The sequence below is a fragment of the Mauremys mutica genome, chromosome 1 (genome assembly GCF_020497125.1).
Source record: "Mauremys mutica isolate MM-2020 ecotype Southern chromosome 1, ASM2049712v1, whole genome shotgun sequence".
NCBI classification, from domain to species: domain Eukaryota; kingdom Metazoa; phylum Chordata; order Testudines; family Geoemydidae; genus Mauremys; species Mauremys mutica.
Window position 1 is genome coordinate 279,149,249 of NC_059072.1, and position 22,506 is coordinate 279,171,754.

Below are 22,506 nucleotides of genomic sequence, written 5' to 3' on the forward strand. Positions count from 1 at the left end.
TTTAGTCATACTTTGAAAGAGTTTTATAATGACCTCTACTACCCATTAACAGATGTAGTTGGTCATAAAATGGTGAAATATACTGATACCCTGAGACCATGCCAGAGAAGAATCTTCACAAGCCACTGGAGCAGATGTCAGCTTCTTCCCATGTTTTGCACATATCATTCTGCACTGGAAATTGTGGACTCTGACAACACCTATGTGGCAAAATAACAACACTTATGGAATTATGAAACAAACTAGTGAGACTATTGACTTGGTCACTCTACTTGCTGATAATGCTGAAAATATGAAAAGTACCATTTCAGGTGGTTTTTGTAAGATTCAGGAAAGTGTCCAGAATACTAAAGATAACTTCAATGGTTAATAACTGGCATTCAAGATTTCACACAGAAATTTGCCTGCATTCCTTCTGTTTCATTTCTTCCCTTATTCCTCCCTTATTCAACATTTGTTATTTTTTCCAAAATAACCATACATTGACATTTGAAAAAATGTTGTCATGCAAAACACATATTGTACTTTTCCACTTTTAGTTGCACAATTTTAAAAAATGAAAGGCCAGGTCCTTCAGCTGATATAAACCAGCATAATTCTACCAACTGTGGATTTGGTCTTGAGTGTGAATTTTCTAACACTTAAACAAATCCAAATGTTGGTTTCTCCACCAAAGATGTACAGGTTTAATTGTAATGTTTAATATAGAAAGTAAGAAAAGAAGTACCTCTTTGATAAGTCACTTTAAAATACCCTTCAATTCCCATTATTTTGTTCTTAAAGAAGTGATATAATTAGAGGATCAAAACTTTAATAGTTGACTGAATAGAACTTTCATAACCAAACAGCTATCAGAAATCCACTGCTTGACAACAAAAAGGCATGCATAACATTATTTTAAAGCTCCTGTTCTGTGTTTGAATATATAGAGGGTTTTTTTTGGTTTGTTTGTTTTTTAAAATAATCCATGTGCTGAGGTAAAAAAAGCCCGAAGAATTATTAAACATTGTTCTACATTATAAAACACAACTAATTTTGGATGGAGTGCTATTGGAACTACCATTTTCTCTTCTACTTTGCAATTTCTCAGGAAAAATTATAGCACCCATTTTTAGACCCATAATTGCTTCTTACAATTAAAATTTAGGGAGTAGGGATAGAAAATAGAACTTGCTATGGAAGTCTGGACTCAATCTCAGCAATGGAGTCCAGGATTTTTAAAAAGGGGTGCTGAAAGTTAGGTTATTAAGTCTGTATTTAAACATTTAAATAAGATGACTGATATTCAGAAGTGTTGACCCCTTAGAACTAGCTTAGCTCCAGGCCCTAGTGTATAAAATGGAGTCAGTTTCCGGAAAGTTGTCATCCTTAGGTTCAAAAGTTGCCACCGATAAGCAGAGATCAAGCCATGCATCATTGAGGTTAAACGGACAATAAAAATGAAAAAGTGATCTCTAAACATGCAAAATCACTTAATAAAAATGACTCTGCTGGAAAGAAAATGGGAAGCAATTAAGAATCAAGATAGGATTCAAGATACCTACATTCTTGGAATTCCAAATGAACGAGACTCTGAGTTGTAGGTGGGTAGGAAATTGTATCTTTAAGCTTCTGAAAAGGAATATTACAAACTATCCCAAGTAAATGAAGAGCAGTTAAAGTATCCCAACATGAAAAGACAAGAAAGGGGCAAGAGGGAAGGCAGCACTATTACTGCTACCCGGCCTGAAGTACATGATAGAATGAATTCTGAAAGTAGCTGAAGTCATAAGGGCTATATGATAATTGGGTTCTATGGAGTTCTTCAAAAAATATCATTTAGTCCAGTTTCACAGCCATGTTTGAAAGAGTTTATTCTTCTTAAATGGCCATATGAAGCATCAGTAGTGGAAACAGGTGGAGTATTTCCAGGAAAATTCTGGGTTATTTATGAAGAAATGTAGATTGGCCAGATCTTGGGGTTCAGATGCCCTGCTGGTAGTGCAGATCAGGATGTGTATGCAGAGTTATCATTAAAGATCATCTTTTCCCTCCCCTGACCCTGATGCAGTCTCTGTGCAGGGCCAGTCCCTCTGTCCTGGGTTAGAACAAGTTAGAAAATCCTGAGCAAAGATCTAGCTTGAACTGGCAGCACACTGTTTTTGGGGGCCAAAACCACAACAGGAGTGGGCATGGATGTGACAGCCATGCCCCTTTACTCAAGACAGATCCTCTTTTTCCTGCTATATCAGCAGCAGGGAGGAGTGGTCTAGAAACCACTGGATGATCCACTTGGGTGATTCTTCTAAGACAGATACACTGGCTTTAAAGTCAGTATATGTCACTGGTTCAGCCCAAAGCAGCCTCACTAAACCAGAGAATCTGACTATTTTTTCTGTGACATTAGTTCATCTAACACCTAGCTGGAAGGGATATTTATAGCCAATCAATCTGGCTCCTTTGACTTCTCAGAAGAGAAAGACTGATATATTTATGTTTCAACAGCCTTCCCAAATAATATGTATTTTGGAAACTCATTCACCATTTCATAGATTTATAGACATTAAGGCCAGAAAGGACCACTGTTAAAATTTAAGACCAATCTCCCGTATAAAACAGACTGTAACATTTTACCCAGTGATACCTTCACTAAGCCTAGTTACTAGTGGTAGAACTAAAGCATATCTATCAGAAAGACATTCAGGTCAGATCTGGGTAAAAATTTTCAGACTAATAGTCAATCCAAAATTACTTGTGAATTAGACACAAATTTACAGAGTAGCTTTGCCCCTCTCTTCACTCTCAACCACCGCCAAAGTGGCTACATTCGCAAAACCAGAGAAGGAGGTGGTGATTCCGTTATTAATGTTAGCCCAATAGTTAGGGTGCTTATGTAGAAGGCAGGAGATCAAGTTTCAACTCCCCACCCTGGAGCAGGGACATGGAGAAACATCTCTTCTCCTTCAAGGTGATTGTCCTAACCACAACATTAGAGGGTATGCTGGTATGAGTGTCCCTTAATCTTTCCACTTGAAGCTGCTCCACTTTGTATAAAATACTGAAATTGTCACTGGGACAGAGAAAGAGTGACTCTATAATCTGGAGCCTAGTGCATTTACCTAGGAAGGGGGGCAGTCTACTTCAGAGTGAGACTATGAAATTGGGTCTACCACATGAGTGTCCTAAACATGGGACTGAAGGTTAAAATGAGGTGTGGGGGGCACCTCCAGTTCTTCCTTCACCAGTCTTAAATATAGCCCTTCATTTCTGTTGCTTTTATTTAAAAAATGTCCAGAAACAAAACAAGTGTGTTAAGTATTTTAGGGATTATAAACAGAATTAACTGCCATTAGGGAAACAATACTTCCTTAAAGATCTTTATTAAAAAAAAAAGTAAATACAACTATTTTGAAGGAATTCTATTAACATTGTCATTTTATGCAAAATACATCTAAAATAAGGTATTTTTATATAAACAGCACTGGTTGTTAAAAGTAAACAGCCCATGGTATATGTGGGATAATAAACCCACCTTAGCATCCATGGAATCAAAATTACCATTCCTTTCCTATTCTTTTCTTTTAAACGAATTAATGCATTATTGATGCATTCATGGCAGCTGCTGGGGAGACAGAATTAATGTAATTCTAATTCAATTCCACCTCAGCACTTCTATATTTTAACCAATATTGTATAATTAAATGATCCTTTAAAATAAATTGAATTACTTAGAGGTCTATTCTTCTTCAGTGTACTTGAGTAATTCTCCTTGGTGTTCACAGTGCAAGAAGAATGGGGCTGTGTTTACCCTAAATAATCCATGAACTAACCCCTATGCATTGCTTCATAGCGGATGCAGTTAGAGCAAATTCTTTATGTTCTCCTGGACATATGAGGTTCTATGTCCTGGTCTCCACTAGGACTTTAAATCGAATTTAGCAGCGTTAATTCGAATTAACCGCTCAACTGTCCACACCAGGAAGCCGTTTAATTCGACCTAGAGGGCTCTTTAGTTCGAATTTGGTACTCCACCCCGACGAGGGGAGTAGCGCTAAATTCGACATGGCTATCTCGAATTAGGCTATGTGTGGATGCAAATCGAACTTAGTAGCTCCGGGAGCTATCCCACAGTGCACCACTCTGTTGACGCTCTGGACAGCAGTCCAAGCTTGGATTCTCTGACCAGCCACACAGGAAACGACCCGGGAAAATTTGAATTCCTTTTCCTGTCTGGGCACTTTGAATCTCATGTCCTGGTTGGACATCGGGGCGAGCTCAGCAGCACCTGCAACGATGCAGAGCTCTCCAGCAGAGGAGTCCATGCAATCCCAGAATAGAAAGAGGTCCCCAGCATGGACAGACCGGGAAGTCCTGGATCTGATCGCTGTGTGGGGCGATGAGTCTGTGCTTTCGGAGCTGCGCTCCAACAAACGGAATGCAAAGACCTACGAGAAGGTCTCCAAAGCCATGGCACTCAGAGGATACAGCCGGGATACAACGCAGTGCCGCGTGAAAATCAAGGACCTGAGACAAGGCTACCAAAAAGTCAGAGTGGCAAACGGACGCTCCGGAGCCCAGCCCCAGACATGCCGCTTCTACGAGGCACTGCATGCCATTCTAGGTGGGTCTGCCACCACTGCCCCACCAGTGACCGTGGACTCTGAGGATGGCATAGTGTCGACGGGCAGTTCCTCGGCGATGTTCGCCGATGGGGAAGATGAGGAAGGGTTTGTGGAGGACGACACAGGCAACAGCGCTTACAATACCGCTTTCCCCAACAGCCAGGATCTCTTCATCACCCTCACAGAGATCCCCTACCAACCCTCCCCGGCCGTTAACCTGGACTCAGAATCAGGGGAAGGATCAGTCGGTAAGTGCTATAAACATGGAAACATTTATTTTTTTAAAAACAGGAATAAAAAATGTATAAAAACTATATAAAAACTTTTCCCTATAAAACTATATAAAAAGAAGGTCCACACATATAGGGATGGAACAGAAATCCTCCTGGGACACTTCCACGAAGCTCTCGTAGAGCAGCTCGAAAAGTCTCCGCAGGAGGTTCCTGGGGAGAGGTGCCTTATTTGGTGCTCCGTGGAAGCACACTCTTCCGCGCCAGGCCATCCTAATGTACACCGGAATCATTGCCTCCACCAGCATGGCGGCATACGGTCCTGGTCTGTGCACGGATTCTCGCAGCATCCTCTCTCTCTCTCTCCGAGTGACCCGCCTCAGGGTAATCTCGTTCGGCGACTGCTGCATCTAATTAGGGCAATTAGTGTACTGTTACTATTGTGAATGCTTGACTTTTACTTTGCATAGCAATGACCTTCGTTTAACAGCCACGTGTTGGAGGCCGCAGAGGAAAAGCATACAGTGATCTTTCCCGGGCACAGCCGCGAGGGGCTGGAACAGGGTCAGACTTTATGCTTTCCAGATTGCCTTCAGCGGGAGGGCACAGCTATCCATTAACTGTTAAGCAGCCTATAGTGTAGTGCTTACCAGGCCTGGCTACTACACGGATTCAGCTGTACCGCCCCGCTTGTCCGATCTCCTGTGCACGACCACAGCCAATGAAAGCGTATTCCGAAATCTCGAACTTGTCCTGAGAGCTCGTGAGACTAGGTGCCCTGTATGGTCTTGTTCACAGAAACTGACTAGACTGTGTTCAGTGTTCGCAAACATGTATCTTTTCAAGGAAATCACTTCCTTTTTCCCATCACACAGCTGCGGCTCTTTCACGAACTGCCCCGGCTTCCCCCTCACAGAGGCTGGCGCAGATTAGGCGGTGAAAGAAAAAGACTAGGGACGACATGTTCTCGGAACTGATGGCCTGCTCCAGAGCCGAGGCGGCCGAGCAGAGACAGTGGAGGGAGACCCTATGTCAGCACCAGCGCTCACACAGCGAACGGGAGGACAGGTGGCGGCAGGAAGACCAGCAGGCGACTGAAACGCTGCTTGGGCTAATGAGGGAGCAAACGGACACGCTCCGGCGCCTTGTAGATGTTCTGCAGGACCGCAGGCAGGAGGAGAGAGCCCCCCTGAACTGTATCTGCAACCGCCCTCCCCCGCCACAAAGTCCTGTCCCCCCTCACCCAAAATCACAAGAAGGAGGGGCGCTAGGGGCCGTGAAAACTGTCACTCCACCCCAGCAGAGCGCTCATGTACCAAACAGCTCTCATGCCATAAATTTTGAGAAGTGCTTCCCTTCCTGGATCACCCAGTCCCAAATCCAAGTTTCATCCCCCCACTGTGTAGTTGAGTATTAAGAGTAGTTTGTTGTTATTCACTGTTTCCGTCACGTTTTCCTTGTCAGAAGACTTTGTGTGAAGGGGGGGAGGGGTTTTTTAATTGCATAGGACAGCCTCCATTACCAGGGTACAGACTTGGGGGCAGGATCAACAGCAGGACACACACAGACTGCAGTCACTAGGCACCAGGGTCAGTCTGTGAGGTGTATGCTGCCCCGGGTCAGTCTGTGAGGTGTATGCTGCCCCAGGGTCCTAGCGCCTGCCATCCACAAATGTCAAGGCAGGCTGCCCTTACCATGCCCTTCCACCCTAGCCACGAGCCTCTCCGATGCCCTGAGCCCCAGCAAGAGCCCTCATCCACGGACACATACTCACTCTTCCTACACACCCCTCACCCCTTCCTACGCCCCAACCCCCAGCCCAGAGCCTGCATCCAAACTCCGTCCCAAAGACGGCACCCCTCACCCCTTCCTGCAAACCCACCCCTTCCTGCACACCCACCTGGAACCGTCCTCCCCCCAGAGACCGCTGTAGGAGCAGGAGCCTGTCATTCCTCTACTGTAGAAGCGGTCTGTACATCAGTGCACACCGTACCCACCACAGTCTGCGTCCATGTTTCAACCCTTGAACAGGAATTCATAATTAAAGAAAACTTTGTTAATAATCAGTGTTCCATTAAATTTATTTTAAAACGTGTGTTGGAAGGGGGGAAACCTGGAGAACGGGGTATGTAACCGCAGATCGAAGTCAACAGTCACTGAAACAGGCTCAGGTTCAGCTTCTCTGTAAATCAACTGGAGAGTCATAGGTTACCCTGCTCTCTGAGGAACCTAGCTTTCAAAGCCTCCCGGATGCACAGCGCTTCCCGCTGGGATCTTCTATCGGCACGGCTGTCTGGCTGAGCGTAATCAGCAGCCAGGCGATTTGCCTCAACCTCCCATCCCGCCATAAAGGTCTCCCCCTTGCTCTCACAGAGATTGTGGAGCACACAGCAAGCAGCAATAACAACGGGGATATTTTTTTCGCTGAGGTCCGAGCGAGTCAGTAAGTTCCGCCATCTCCCCTTGAGACATCCGAAAGTACACTCCACCACCATTCTGCACTTGCTCAGCCGGTAGTTGAAGAGCTCCTTCTCACTGTCCAAGGCGCCTGTATAGGGTTTCATGAGCCAGGGCATTAGCGGGTAGGCTGGGTCCCCGAGGATCACTGTAGGCATCTGCACATCCCCAACCGTTATTTTGTGGTCTGGGAAGAAAATACCTGCCTAGAGGCGTTTAAACAGACCAATGTTCCTGAACACACGCGCGTCATGAACCTTGCCCGGCCACCCGACGTAGATGTTGGTAAAATGTCCCCTATGGTCCACCAGTGCTTGCAGCACCATAGAAAAGTAGCCCTTTCGGTTAATGTACTCGCTGGACTGGTGGGCCGGTCCCAGGATAGGGATGTGAGTCCCATCTATAGCCCCACCGCAGTTTGGGAATCCCATCGCGCCGAAGCCATCTATGACGACCTGGACGTTTCCCAGGGTCACTACCTTTGAGAGCAGTTGCTCAACGATTGCGTGGGCTACTTGAATCACAGCAAGCCCTACGGTAGATTTGCCCACGCCAAAGTGGTTCGCTACTGACTGGTAGCTGTCTGGCGTTGCAAGTTTCCAGAGGGCTATGGCCACTCGCTTCTGCACAGTCAGGGCTGCTCGCATCCGGGTGTCCTGGCGCTTCAGGGCAGGGGACAGCAAGTCACAGAGTTCAAGGAAAGTGCCCTTACGCATCCTGAAGTTTCGCAGCCACTGTGATTCATCCCAGACCTGCAGCACTATGCGGTCCCACCAGTCCGTGCTTGTTTCCCGGGCCCAGAATCGCCGTTCCACACCATGAGCTTGACCCATTGCGACCATGATCTCCACTGCGCGGCATACCCTGCTTTGTGAGAGGTCTGCGCCACTCTGTGACTTCCTGTCCTCATCGCGCTGACGGAGCCTCCTCGCCCGATTTCTCAGCAGCTGACTGTGGAAGAGGTGGACGATAAGGTGCGAGGAGTTGACAACGGCTATAAGTGCAGCGATGATCGCAGCGGGCTCCATGCTCGCAGTGCTGTGGCGTCCGAGCTGTAACCGACCAGAGAATGGCGCGAACAGATTTCCCGCCGGCGCTTTCAAGGAGAGAGGGCGGGAGTGACGGTTGAATGATGACAGTTACCCAAAACCACCCTCGACACATTTTTTCCCCCAGCAGGCATTGGGGGCTGTACCCAGAATTCCAATGGGCAGCGGGGACTGCGGGAACTGTGGGATAGCTTCCCACAGTGCACCGCTTCCAAAGTCGACGCTGGCCCCATTACTGTGGACTCAGACAGTCGAATTAGTGTATTTAGTGTGGATACACAAATTCGACTTCATAAGGTCGATTCCACAAATTCGAATTAAGTAGATTCGAAATAGTCTTGTAGTGTAGACGTACCCTGAGTGATCTAATATAAGCTATATATTTCTATTGAACCTAACACCATCATCTGAATGACAGCTAATTTTATAAAATTATGTTTTTGTTTTGTTTTGTTTCAAAAAAACACCTAGAATCCACCCCTCTCATTCACATTAGAGCTGGGAAAAATATTTAGACTGAAACTTTGTGTGGCAACATATGCAGATTTGGAAACTACTAAATATTTCACATTTTCATGGTGATTTTGTCAAATTGTTTTGGAAAATAACAAAAATAATCTGGTTTTGTTTCAACACTTGCAAAATTAAATGTTTAATTTTTTTTCCATTCAAAACACTTTGGTTTCAATATTTTCTTTTTTTAAAATAAAAAACATATAAATCTAACTGTTGCTGTAATCAAAATAAAACATTTAATTCAACCGAAAACAATTTATTCTCAACTTTTTGATTTGCCAAAAAATTTAAAAATGTCCCCAAATGATTTTTTTCCTTTAAAAAATTGCCATCAAACTGAAAAATCCATTTGTCTAGCCCTATTTTGGAGCACTCTTTCCTCATTTATTTACTGTATTCTTTGCTTTCAGCTGCTCCCCGAGAAGGGATATCACCAGGCTTCCGCCAACATCAGCCAGAGAAGGCTGTGTGTGAAAAGATGAATTTTGCATTATGCCTTAAAGCAGTCAGCTTGGACTCACCCTGATCTCTTGCTCTATAGAGTCCCACAGCCCAGGGTCCTCAACTGAAAACACCCTTTCAATAGACTAGAAAAATTTTACTCTGGGCTCTGTTAATGACAGCATCCCTGAATAGTTGGTGTGGTAGGCCATGGAAGGAGAGATTAGTCCTGCTTCTCCACTGCCTAGCAACTTGTGTAGTTATTTATCCATTTCCCATTGACCTCTTTCTATCTGTTCCACAGACACACTTTCCTCTGAAACAACCCTAAGGAACCTTGCCATGGCCCTACTTATCTCTGTCCAACTGCTAATGTCGTCTAACTCCTGGATTGTGTTTGTGCACATGGAGCTATATGGGAGGAGAGTCAAAAGAAACCAGTTAGGAGAAGGAGGCTTGCAAGGTCCTCAGCTGTGTGAATATCCTTAGCCCAGGTTCACTGAGCATTTGCAAACAAGGGCTGAAGTTCACAAATGCATAGAGGACCTGATCCAAAGTCAAGATTCAAAGTCCATTGAAGATACCCACTGACTTCAGTGGGCTTTGGATCAGGCCCTAGAACTTCAACTCCAGGCTTATTTTAAATGAGTCTAATGTTCAAAGATGAAATAATTCTAGTTTCAATCATTTTTTGGATATTTAAGCTGAGTTCTCAGACTTTGTGGATGGATAAGCAGTGGCACTGCCTTTCAGCCAGTGTGTAGCCAATGCATTAAACATCATGCTGGGACAATAGATTTAATCTGAACTACTGATATTTTGGTTAAAGGCTGATAATTAATATTGTATTTTAAAATTTCCATTAGGTACATACTTAAATCTCTAACAATGAGTCTGAAACTTACTCCTGGGTGTTAATTCAGTAAAAATGTGTTGCCACTTTGTAATGGTTCCCAATCTCAGTTTATCTACAATTAGCTTAGTTTAACTTTAATGCTGCAGAGAAAAACTGTAACCATCTGGCAAACAGATGCTAGAATTTTGTAAGTATCAGTTAGCGGCAGCAAGATGGGAGTAGGTGAGGAAACGTAAGGGAGAGAGACCTGCAGAGTTAGAGTGAATAGAGTAGTCAAGAAATGTCTCTTACTGTGATCTTACTGACTGAGCCACCACTATCATATCATCTACCCTTCTGCTACTGATGAGAGATTGATAGGATTTTACAGTTTTAATTATGGTCAGTGCTGCTTAAGATAACACCTGCAGAAAGATTTTTAATTCTTCTCAGTACTGCTGCTTTACAGTTCATCCTGATCTCTCAGCTGCTTGTTCAGTAGCTGAAACAAAGAAAGATAGGGTAGTGCTATGTGTTGTTCACTAATCTCAATGACTTAATAGACTGCAAACTAGCACTGGAATCCTGCTGCATGGCAGGTGTGATAAATGGAGGGGGGCAGGAGTAGCTCCCTTTTATGGACACCCAGCTAGCCAGTAGCTATAAAATCCCTCTTAGTAGCTGTTCCCTAATTGCTCTACCTGTAAAGGGTTAAAAAGTCTCACTGCTATGCATAGGTAAAAGGAAGTAAAAGTGGGCACCTGGCCAAGAACCAATAGGAAGTCTGGAACTTTTTAAAATTGAAACAAGACTCCCTTTTTGTCTGTCTGTGGTTGTTCCAGGGGAGAGGCAGACAGGGAGCAGTTATGCTGTAAGAAGCTTGGGCCAGTTATGAAAAATCATCAGTACCATACCTAGAAACTATTCATCTAAAACCCCAGATATGTAAGTAGATCAGGAAATGTCTAGAAGACTTGATTAGATTTATCCCTTTTATTTCTTTATGGCTTGTGGATTCCTCTGTGCTAACCTCACTTCATTCTGCTCTAGCTAAAATTTCTGGATGGTTTGGAGATATACAGTGCATTGCAGGAAATCTAACTTCAGAGTAACAAAGCTATGAATAATATGAAATGGTCCACCTCAATAAGATAAAGCCTTAATCTCTTTTCAGAGTTCAAATGATAAAGAACTCATAGTAACAAATGCAATATGAGCATCAAAAAACCTGCTAGGGATCCATCCAGGCTGTTGGACAACGAGTGTTTATAGTAGATAGTAAAAATAGTACTGGAACTAGGGGCATTGATATTAACTTCTCCCTTGCTTCTAAATCAGGGATCGGCAAACTTTGGCATGCGGCCTCCCAGGGTAAGAACCCTGGCGGGCTGGGCCGGTTTGTTTACCTGCAGCATCTGCAGGTTGGGCCGATCACGGCTCCCACTGGCTGCAGTTCGCTGCTCCAGGCCAATGGGGGCTGTGGGAAGTGGTGTGGCTGAGGGATGTGCTGGCCATGGCTTCTTGCAGCCCCCATTTACCTGGAGCGGCAAACCACGGCCAGTGGAAGCCGTGATCAGCTGAACCTGCAGATGCAGCAGGTAAACAAACCGGCCCAGCCCGACAGAGTGCTTACCCTGGCGGGCTGTGGGCCAAAGGTTGCCAATCCCTGTTCTAGATGCTTTCTACTCTACTTTGATTATTATATCAATCTTATCTGGGTTGTGACTCAGAAAGCTAGACTTCATTTATGTCCATATCTCTGTGAGGCATTGGGTTCATTGTTTAAGCAACAAGAATGATGCCTATGTTTGAAATGTAGCACTGGGAACAGGTCTACAGCTTCACCCTTAGACATAGCTACCACCTCTTGCAGGAGGTGGATCAACTACCCCAATGGGAGCTCTCCCGTCGGCATATTAGTGTCTTCACTGAAGTGCTACAGAGCCACAGCTGCCCCAGTGTAACTGCACTGCTGCAGTTCTTTAAGTGTAGACCTGGGTGTTATCAGCAGGTTGAAAATTTTCCATTGAAACCTTTTAATTGATGAAAAATTGTGGTTTTGACCAAACAAAATCTTTCATGGAAAGTATGATTTCCTCAATATTTTTTTTTTAATTTTTCGCTGGAAAGCCAAAATCCCCAAACTGAACATTGTTGACAAATATTTTCCATTGTTTGATAGCTTTCAGTTTTCATTTGCTAAAATCATGAAAACATGGTTTACAGCTTTTTGATGAAAAATTATAATTTTTCCCCTAAGAATAAATCCCCTAAGAATAGTATGCGTGGCTGTATGAAATGTCAGTAAAAGAGCTAGGTGGAGAACTAGGTTCAAGTTCCTGGTCCGAGTGGGGCAGAGCAGGAGCTTGAACCTAGTTCTCCCATATCCCAAGTGAGTACCCTGAACACCGGGACATTGGTTATTCTCTCCTTCCTGGTTTTGAACAAAAATTCTATCCTGGATGAATGTTTTCAATCAACGTTTAATCAAAATGGTACATTCCTGCACAAGAGCTTCAGTTTCCATGAATCAGCACTTTTCAACGACAAAGTGGAGTCAAAAATTTGCTAACTCCTCTGGTCTTTAAGTATGTAAGTCTCTGTGGTCATATGAAGTGTCTACATAGCAATGGAATTAAATCTAAGATGAGGCAATGGAGACAAGGACAAATTATCCCCTGTTTTACAACCTCTGAAGTCTTAAGAAAGGAATGGGGTTTATATACAGTTTTGTACTGTGAGCCACCAGGTATCTGCATTTTTTTATAAGATTAATACGAGAGAACAGAGAAAGAAAAACAGAATTGTTGCTGTGATTTCCAAAATCTTCTGTGTTTCAGTATCATTTATGCTTTCCAAACTCAAGGCAATACCCTTCTAAAAATACTAATATTATGATGTGATTATAGATTACATTAATTTTCAGGTTGACTATAGGAGTTTGCAACCATATAATTATTCAGAACTATTGTAAAATATGAATCAATAGTTAATTAGATAAAAAGTTACTTCTACAATAAAATGAATTCATACCAAAAGGGAAGAAAAGCTATTTTAAAATTATTCTACCTGTCTTTTTTGGAACCTTTTGAAATTGATTTTTGAGTTTGAAAGTCTCCTGATTAACTGTTTACCCATTCAAAAACATATTTGTTGTTGGTAAGTAACTGCCACCCACTTTTCTGGAGCTTTATTATTTACTGGTACATATAATGAAAGTAAAGATGGGCTCGTGGGTAAAGCTGATCAAAACTAGGAATTTCTAATTCACTGGAAACTTGGACATTTTGAAATTTGGTTTCATTCCAATTTAGAAAGAACTCATTTTTTTTTAAAATTTTCCACAAACTGGAAATTCTGTAAAATTTTGTTTCAGAAATACCAACAGATAGAGAGGCAGCAGTTGTAGTGACCCAAACAGTGAAAGACACAGGGTACGTTTACACTACGGGATTATTCCGATTTTACATAAATCGGTTTAGCAAAACAGATTGTATAAAATCGAGTGTGCGCGGCCACACTAAACACATTAAATCGGTGGAGTGCGTCCACGGTCCGAGGCTAGCGTCGATTTCTGGAGCATTGCACTGTGGGTAGCTATTCCGTAGCTATCCCATAGTTCCCACAGCCTCCCCTGCCCCTTGGAATTTCCGGGTTGAGATCCCAGTGCCTGATGGGGCAAAAATCATTGTCGCGGGTGGTTCTGGGTACATCCTCACCGCTCCCTCCCTGAAAGCAGCAGACAACCGTTTCGCGCCTTTTTTGCTTGGTGAACTGTGCAGACGCCATAGCACAGCAAGCGTGGACCCTGCTCAGCTCAATACCACAATCGTGGATGTTTTAAATACCTCGCGCACTCTCGTGCAGTATATGGTGAACCAGGACCTTCAAACCGAAGCGAGTAAGAGGCGGATACGGCAGCGCGGCGATGACAGTGATGAGGACGTGGACACAGAATTCTCTCAAACCGCGGGCCCCTGCGCTTTGGAGATCCTGATGGTAATGGGGCAGATTCTATCCATTGAACGCCGATTTTGGGCCCGGGAAACAAGCACTGACTGGTGGGACCGCATTGTGTTGCAGGTGTGGGACGATTCCCAGTGGCTGCGAAACTTTCGCATGCGTAAGGGCACTTTCATGGAACTTTGTGACTTGCTTGCCCCTGCCCTGAAATGCCATAATACCAAGATGAGAGCAGCCCTCACAGTAGAGAAGCGAGTGGCGATATCCCTGTGGAAGCTTGCAACGCCAGACAGCTACCGGTCAGTCGGGAATCAATTTGGAGTTGGAAAATCTACTGTGGGGGCTGCTGTGATGCAAGTAGCCAAAGCAATCACTAAGCTGCTGCTATGAAAGGTTGTGACTCTGAGAAACGTGCAGGCCATAGTGGATGGCTTTGCTGCACTGGGATTCCCTAACTGTGGGGGGGCGATAGATGGAACCCATATCCCTATCTTGGCACTGGAGCGCCAGGGCACCCAGTACGTAAACCGGAAGGGGTACTTTTCAATGGTGCTGCAAGCACTGGTGGATCACAAGGGACGTTTCACAAACATCCACGTGGGATGGCCAGGGAGGGTTCATGACGCTCGCATATTCAGAAGCACTACTCTGTTTAAACGGCTGCAGCAAGGGAATTACTTCCCAGACCAGAAAATAACAGTTGGGGAGGTTGAAATGCCTGTCGTTATCCTGGGGGACCCAGCCTACCCCTTGATGCCATGGCTCATGAAGCCATACACAGGCAGCCTGGACAGTGGTCAGGATCTGTTCAATTACAGGCTGAGCAAGTGCAGAATGGTGGTGGAATGTGCATTTGGCCGTTTAAAGGCGCGCTGGCGGACATTACTGACTCGCTCAGACCTCAGCCAAACCAATGTCCCCTATGTTATTGCTGCTTGCTGTATTCTCCACAATCTCTGTGAGAGTAAGGGGGAGACCTTTATGGCGGGGTGGGAGGCTGAGGCAAATCACCTGGCCACTGATTACGCGCAGCCAGACACCAGGGAGATTAGAAGAGCACACCAGGAAGCGGTGCGCATCAGAGAAGCTTTGAAAACGAGCTTCATCAATGGCCAGGGTACAGTGTGACTGCTGTGTTTGTTGATGAACACCCAACCCCCTTGATTGACTCATTTCCTGTAAGCAACTCACCCTCCCCCTTCGAGTACAGCTTACTTATGCAAATAAAGTCACTCTCATTTAAAGATCATGAATTCTTTATTAATTCATTATAAAAAGAGGGAGAGAAGTAAGGGTGTGGTTTGGGAGGAGGATAGGAAGGATGGAGAAGGCCATTAAAAAAATTTCACAGTAACGACAGCCTTCTGGTTGGGCTGTCCATGGGGGTGGAGTGGGTGGGTGCACGGAGCCTCCCCCCACGCGTTCTTACACGTCTGGGTGAGGAGGATATGGAACATGGTGAGGGTTGAGGGTGGTTATACAGGGGCTGCAGCGGCACTCTGTGATCCTGCTGCCGTTCCTGAAGCTCCACCAGACGCCGGAGCATGTCAGTTTGATCACGCAGCAGCCCCAGAGTTGCATCCCGCCACCGCTGATCTTCCTGCCGCCACCTCTGATTTTCCTGCCGGTCTTCCTGCCGCCACCTCTCATCTCTGGTGTCTCTCCTGTCCTCAAGTTCACTGGCATCTTTCCTGTAATTTGATACCATGTCCTTCCACTCATTCAGATGAGCTCTTTCATTGTGTGTAACTTCCATAATATCCGAGAACATTTAATCTCTCGTCTTCTTTTTTCCTCCGCCTTATCTGTGCTAGCCTTTGGGATGGAGGAGGGACGCTTGAAAAATTTGCAGCTGCATGAGGGAGAGAAATATTTAAAAAGATACATTTTACAGAACAATGGTTATACTCTTTGACAGTGAACAGCACTATTCACCTTACATAGCACATGTGATTTCCCTACAAGGTCGCATTTTTCATTTTAATAGTGAGTGCTTGCAGCTCTGGAGTTACAGATCTCACAGACACAGGTCCAGGCATCAGAATTCAGCTTGCATGCAGCCATGGTAAGCCACTGTCTTTCGGCTTCTGCAGTGATTTACTCCTCCCCCCAATGCATGGCTAATACCACGCTAGCTCCCTGCTAATCAACACCCTTCCCACCCACCCACCCACTGCGTGGCTGGTAGCTTGGGGAAGATCGCCGGTGACCAAACACAAAAAAGATCATCGGCATTTCACTCCTCCCCTCCCCCCGCTTGGCTATGTGCAGGAAAGGTTTTTTTTTAAGCTGCTGCAGTCCACGAACCCAGTAGGAAAATGGCCATCCCCCTTACTTAAATTCCTAATTTTTAACCAGGTTATCCTGAACGATATCACTTTGCTGAGGATCACACAGCGAGATAAAGAACAGATGCTTCTTGAATGCCAGTAATCACCGGGGCATACGCTGCTATGCTTTGCCATGCAATGATACCTGATTACTTGCTACATGCATGGCGTGGTAAAGTGTCCGACCATGGTGGGCGGAACAAGGCTGCCTTGCCCAGAAACCTTCTGCAAAGGCTTCTGGAGTACCTACAGGAGCGCTTCATCGAGATGTCCCTGGAGGATTTCCTCTCAATCCCCGGACATGTTAGCAAACTTTTCTAAGTAACTATACTGTCTGCGAATGCATCCCAAGTCCTCAGGGCAAATCAATCATTAAAAAACGCTTGCTTAAAAAACAATGTTTGCTATTTGCAAAGGTACACTCACCAGAGGTCCCTTCCATGGCGTCATTGTCTGGGATAGTTGCTTGGGAGGGCTGGGAGGAGGGTAATTCCGTCAGGGTGAGAAAAAGCTCCTGGCTGCTGGGGCTCACGGAGTGCTGTGTGCTCTCTGCTAGGTCGTCCTCCTCTTCTTCATCTTCCCCGTCCGCATAATCCTCAGACGTGGCAGAGATTACAACCCCCACCTCGGAATCCACAGTCAGGGGTGGGGTAGTTGTGGCGCAGCCACCTAAAATTGCATGCAGCTCTGCATAGAAGCGGCATGTTTTTCGACCTGCCCCGGACCTTCCGTTTGCTTCTTTGGTTTTCTGGTAGGCTTGTCTGAGCTCCTTAACTTTCACTCTGCACTGCACTGAGTCCCTGCTGTGGCCTTTATCCGTCATAGCCTTAGAAATTCTTTCAAATACTTTTTCATTTCATCTTTTGGAACGCAGTTCTGTTAGCACTGAATCCTCTCCCCATATAGCGATCAGATCCAGTACCTCCCGTGCAGTCCATGCTGGGGCTCTTTTTCGATTCTCAGGAGACTGCATTGTTACCTGTGCAGATGAGCTGTGCGTGGTCACCTGTGCTGATGAGCTCTCCACGCTGGGGAAGCAGGAAATGAATTTCAAAAGTTCGCGGGGCTTTTCCTGTCTACCTGGCCAGTGCATCCGAGTTCAGTATGCTGTCCAGAGCGGTCAGTAGTGCACTGTGGGATACCGCCCAGAGGCCAATACCGTCGATTTGCGGCCACACTAACCCTATTCCGATATGTTAATCCCGATATTAGCGCTACTCCTCTCGTCGGGGAGGAGTACAGAAACCAATTTAAAGAGCCATTAAAATCGATATAAGGTGCCTCCTAGTGTGGACGGGTGGGGCGTTAAATCGGTTTTACGCTCCTAAAACCGGTTTAAACGCCTAGTGTAGACCAGGCCACAGTGAAGATGACTGGATGTGGAAGCTGCAGCATGTACATGATCCTGGAGGGGGGACCTGAAAAGAGTTTCATCTGCATGAAGTGCCGCCTGATACACCTGATGGAAGAAAAGAGCCGAGGATTGGAGATGCAGGTGGAAATTCTGGTCGAGTTCAGAAGGGGGTTCGAGTGGATGATGGAGCAAAGACATGATGAGGCCGAAGGGAAAAGCTCAGACTTGCAGATGGAAGCAGAACCAAGGAACTCTGAGGGGAAACTGCTGAGTGAGGAAAGTGGACAGTGGAAGCATGTGACTAAGCAAACCAGGCAGAGGAAAAGATGGGCCAGTGAAGGAGAAATAGAGCTCAGGAACAGGTTTGCAGAGTTGGAAAATGAAGGGGCACAGCAGGTAGTTGCTGTAGGTGAGAGGGCAAGGAAGAGAAGAGCAGCTATCCCTATAAGGAGAGGGAAGAGTCAATGGAGATGACACCAAACATGAGCCCAAGAGGATATGGGATGAGATGCAGAGGATTGCAAGGGTGAATACGAATCGAGAGGACTTGCAGCGAGAGGGAACACAAGATAGACCAGAGAATCACACCATCACCAGGGAAAGGCAGGTCTACGTGATTGGGGACTCCTTACTGAGAAGAATAGACAGGACTGTAACCAGAGCTGATCCAGAGAACAGAAGGGTGTGCTGTCTGCCGGGTGCTAAGATATGGGATGTGGACCTGAGGCTGAAGAGGATCATAACGGGAGCGGGAAAGAATCCGCTCAGAATGAATGATATGGCTAGATTCTCACTGGAACGTATCAAGCGAGACTATGCCAGGTTGGGGAAGACGCTTAAGGAAATTGAGGCTCAGGTGATCTTCAGTGGGATTCTGCCCATTCCTAGAGAAGGGCAACAAAGGTGTGACAAGATTATGGCGATCAATGGATGGCTCAGGCAGTGTTGCTATAAGGAGGGCTTTGGGATGTATGGCCACTGGGAAGCATTCATGGACAGAGGACTGTTCTCTCGGGATGGACTTCACCTGAGTAGGGAGGGAAATAGACTTCTAGGATGGAGGCTGGCATAACTGATTAAGAGAGCTTTAAACTAGGAATTTGGGGGATGGTTGGGGGATGTCCAGGTAATCGCCATGCTGGATTTTATCATTGAGAGGGATGAAAACAAAGCAAGAAAGGATACTGTCATGGGTAGGAGAATGGACATACAGAGGAAGGGTACTGTAGATACAATTCTAATAGGAGATACTGGCAGTAGAATGCGTGGGCCTAATCGGGTAAAGAATGCGAGTGAAGCCAAACAGCAAGAATTAAGATGTTTGTACGCCAGTGCGAGGAGCCTAGGTAACAAAATGGAGCAACTAGAGTTACTGGTGCAGGAAGTGAAACCGGATATTATAGGGATTCAGAAACATGGTGGAATAGTAGTCATGACTGGAGTACAGGTATTGAAGGGTATGTGCTGTTTAGGAAAGACCGAAATAAAGACAACGGTGGTGGAGTAGCATTGTATATCAATGATGAAGTAGAGTGTAAAGAAATAAGAAGTGATGGAATGGATAAGACAGAGTCTGTCTGGTCAAAAATCACATTGGGGAAGAAAGCTACTAGATCCTCCCCTGAGATAGTGCTTGGGGTGTGCTATAGACCTCCGGGATCTGATTTGGATATGAATAGAGACCTCTTTAATGTTTTTAATGAAGTAAATGCTAACGGGAATTGTGTGAACATGGGAGACTTTAACTTCCCAGATATAGATTGGAGGACAAGTGCTAGTAATAATAATAGGGTTCAGATTTTCCTAGATGGGATTCCTTTACCAAGTAGTTGCTGAACCAACAAGAGGGGATGCCATTTTAGATTTGGGTTTTGGTGAATAGTGAGGACCTCATAGAAGAAATGGCTGTAGGGGACAACCTTGGTTAGAGCGATCATGAGCTAATTCAGGTTAAACTAAATGGAAGGATAAACAAAAATAGATCTGGGACTAGGGTTTTTTATTTCAAAAGGGCTAACTTTAAAGAATTAAGGAAATTAGTTAGGGAAGTGAATTGGACTGAATAACTTGTGGATCTAAAGATGGAGGAAGCCTGGAATTACTTCAAGTCAATGATGCAGAAACTATTAGAAGCCTGCATCCCAAGAAAGGGGGAAAAAAATCATAGGCAGGAGTTGTAGACCAAGCTGGATGAGCAAGCATCTCAGAGAGGTAATTAAGAAAAAGCAGAAAGCCTACAAGGAATGGAAGATGGGAGTGATCAGCAAGGAAAGCTACCTTATTGAGGACAGAATATGTAGGGATAAAGTGAGAAAGGCCAAAAGCCATGTAGAGTTGGACCTTGCAGAGGGAATTAAAACCAATAGTAAAAGGTTCTATATCCATATAAATAAGAAGAAAACAAAGAAACAAGTGAGGATGGAATGGAGGTTAAGGATAATCTAGGCATGGCCCAATATCTAAACAAATACTATGCCTCAGTCTTTAATGAGGCTAATGAGGATCTTAGGAATAATGGTAGGATGACAAATAGGAATGAGGATATGGAGGTAGATATTACCACATCTGAGGTAGAAGCCATACTAGAACAGCTTAATGGGACGAAACCAGGGGGCCCAGATAATCTTCATCCAAGAATATTAAAGGAACTGGCACATGAAATTGCAAGCCCATTAGCAAGAATTTTTAATGAATCAGTAAACTCAGGGGTTGTACCGTATGTCTGGAGAATTGCTAACATAGTTCATATCTTTAAGAAAGGTTAAAAAAAAAGTGATCTGGGCAACTACAGGCCTGTCAGTTTGATATCTGTAGTATGCAAGGTCTTGGAAAAAATTTTGAAGGAAAAAGTAGTCAAGGACATTGAGGTCAATGGTAATTGGGCCAAAATACAACATGGTTTTACAAAAGGTAGATCGTGCCAAACCAAGCTGATTTCCTTCTTTGAGAGAGTAACAGATTTTTTTAGACAAAGGAAATGCAGTGGATCTAGATAAGGCTTTCAGTAAGGCTTTTGATACGGTTCCACATGGGGAACTATTAGCTAAATTGGAAAAGATGAGGATTGTTAGGGGGCTTATTCCTTCACCCTCTCACTTCCCTGGTCCTTCTCTCATGAACAGAGAGCAACAATACCCGAAGTCCAAAGGCGCAAACAATTCAATGTTTATTGGGGTGAACTTCCAGCAAGCATGATTCCAGTTTCCTTCCTTAGTGTCCCCCTTCCCAACTCTGACACCACAGAGCCTTGCCTGTGTCCCTGTTCCTGTTCCCATTAGCAATACATGATTTTAATTCCCCCATCCCCAGCCCCTGTTCCCATTTCCCCCTCTTCCTTCCTGATTGACTGCAGACTATATAGTAAAACTTGAATTCTGCTTAGCTATACCTTAACCAATCATTTTACTGAAATTTAACTAACCAATCCTAACATATTGTAACATGGTTATTTAACCAATTATACCCCACCACCTTAATTAGTTTACATCCAACAAAATTAATTATACAGTAGACAGAAACAATTACAGAACCAGACAGAGATCATGCAAATAAACATACAAAACAATACAGAAGTGAGGATTTCACAACTACATCTATACAGACATAAGGGTTTTTAAACTGTGTCTATTGATAAGTGAGTTCTTGCCAGACAGGATGCTATTAAACTAAGTTTCCTTTTACATCTTGTAGGCTCTACCCTTTCTCTGGAGGTAACAGGAATATCAGGACAGGATTGTATTCCTAATTGCCCAATAGCACCTTATTTCAATGTGACTAGTTTGGAATGTGAGGATGTGACCATACACTTCCCAGCTTATGGCTGCCTAACTACATCTTAGCTGAAGGCCTTAGCCTGTCACAGTAAGAGAAGGCCATTACACAGACAGTGATCTTGATTCTTTCTTTTATACTTCTATAACTAGCTAAGTGATAAGAATACACCTAAATCAGGCAGTAAGCCTTGGTTTGATTATTCACAGCAATAAGATTTACAGATCCATTTGTGCACCGGAGTCCAGTTAGCAGCGTGTAGACGTGTGTAGTTTGGTTGGAGCAGGTGTAATTGTGCCCCCAGAAATATGTACATTTCCAGCAAAACACCTCATACACAGTACACCCAATTGTCCGCCCCTTGCCATAGGCCATTGATCCTGCTCCTGCATAGTAAGTGAGCTCCTCCCCTTCTCATTATTCCCATAGGGCTTGTAGGGCCCACCTTAGTTGCCGTTATATTTCCAGGCACCATAGTAGCCATTACACAGGTGCTGGCCTCCCAGTTGAGCATTTTGCATTCCCATACACATCTTTCCTTGCTAATTGCAGGAAAAACAGAAGAATTACCTACAGGCTGTCCTTATGTTGTTCTATAGTTAGGCTAGTGAATTACCCCACTCACTGATAATTTATGAAATTTATGAGATGGCATGCCTCAGTCTTTTAGTAGCTTGTTTGCTGACCAGATGTATTCATTATTCTCAGGTTCTTTGTGCTGCAAAGGGCAAAGGTTACTAGTGGAGTCCCTCAGGGATCAGTTTTGGGACCAATCTTATTTAACCTTTTTATTACTGAACTTGGCACAAAAAGTGGGAATGTGCTAATAAAGTTTGTGGATGACACAAAGCTGGGAAGTATTGCCAATACAGAGAAGGACCAGGATATCATACAGGAAGAGCTGGATGACCTTGTAAACTAGAATAATAGTAATAGGATGAAATTTAATAGTGAAAAGT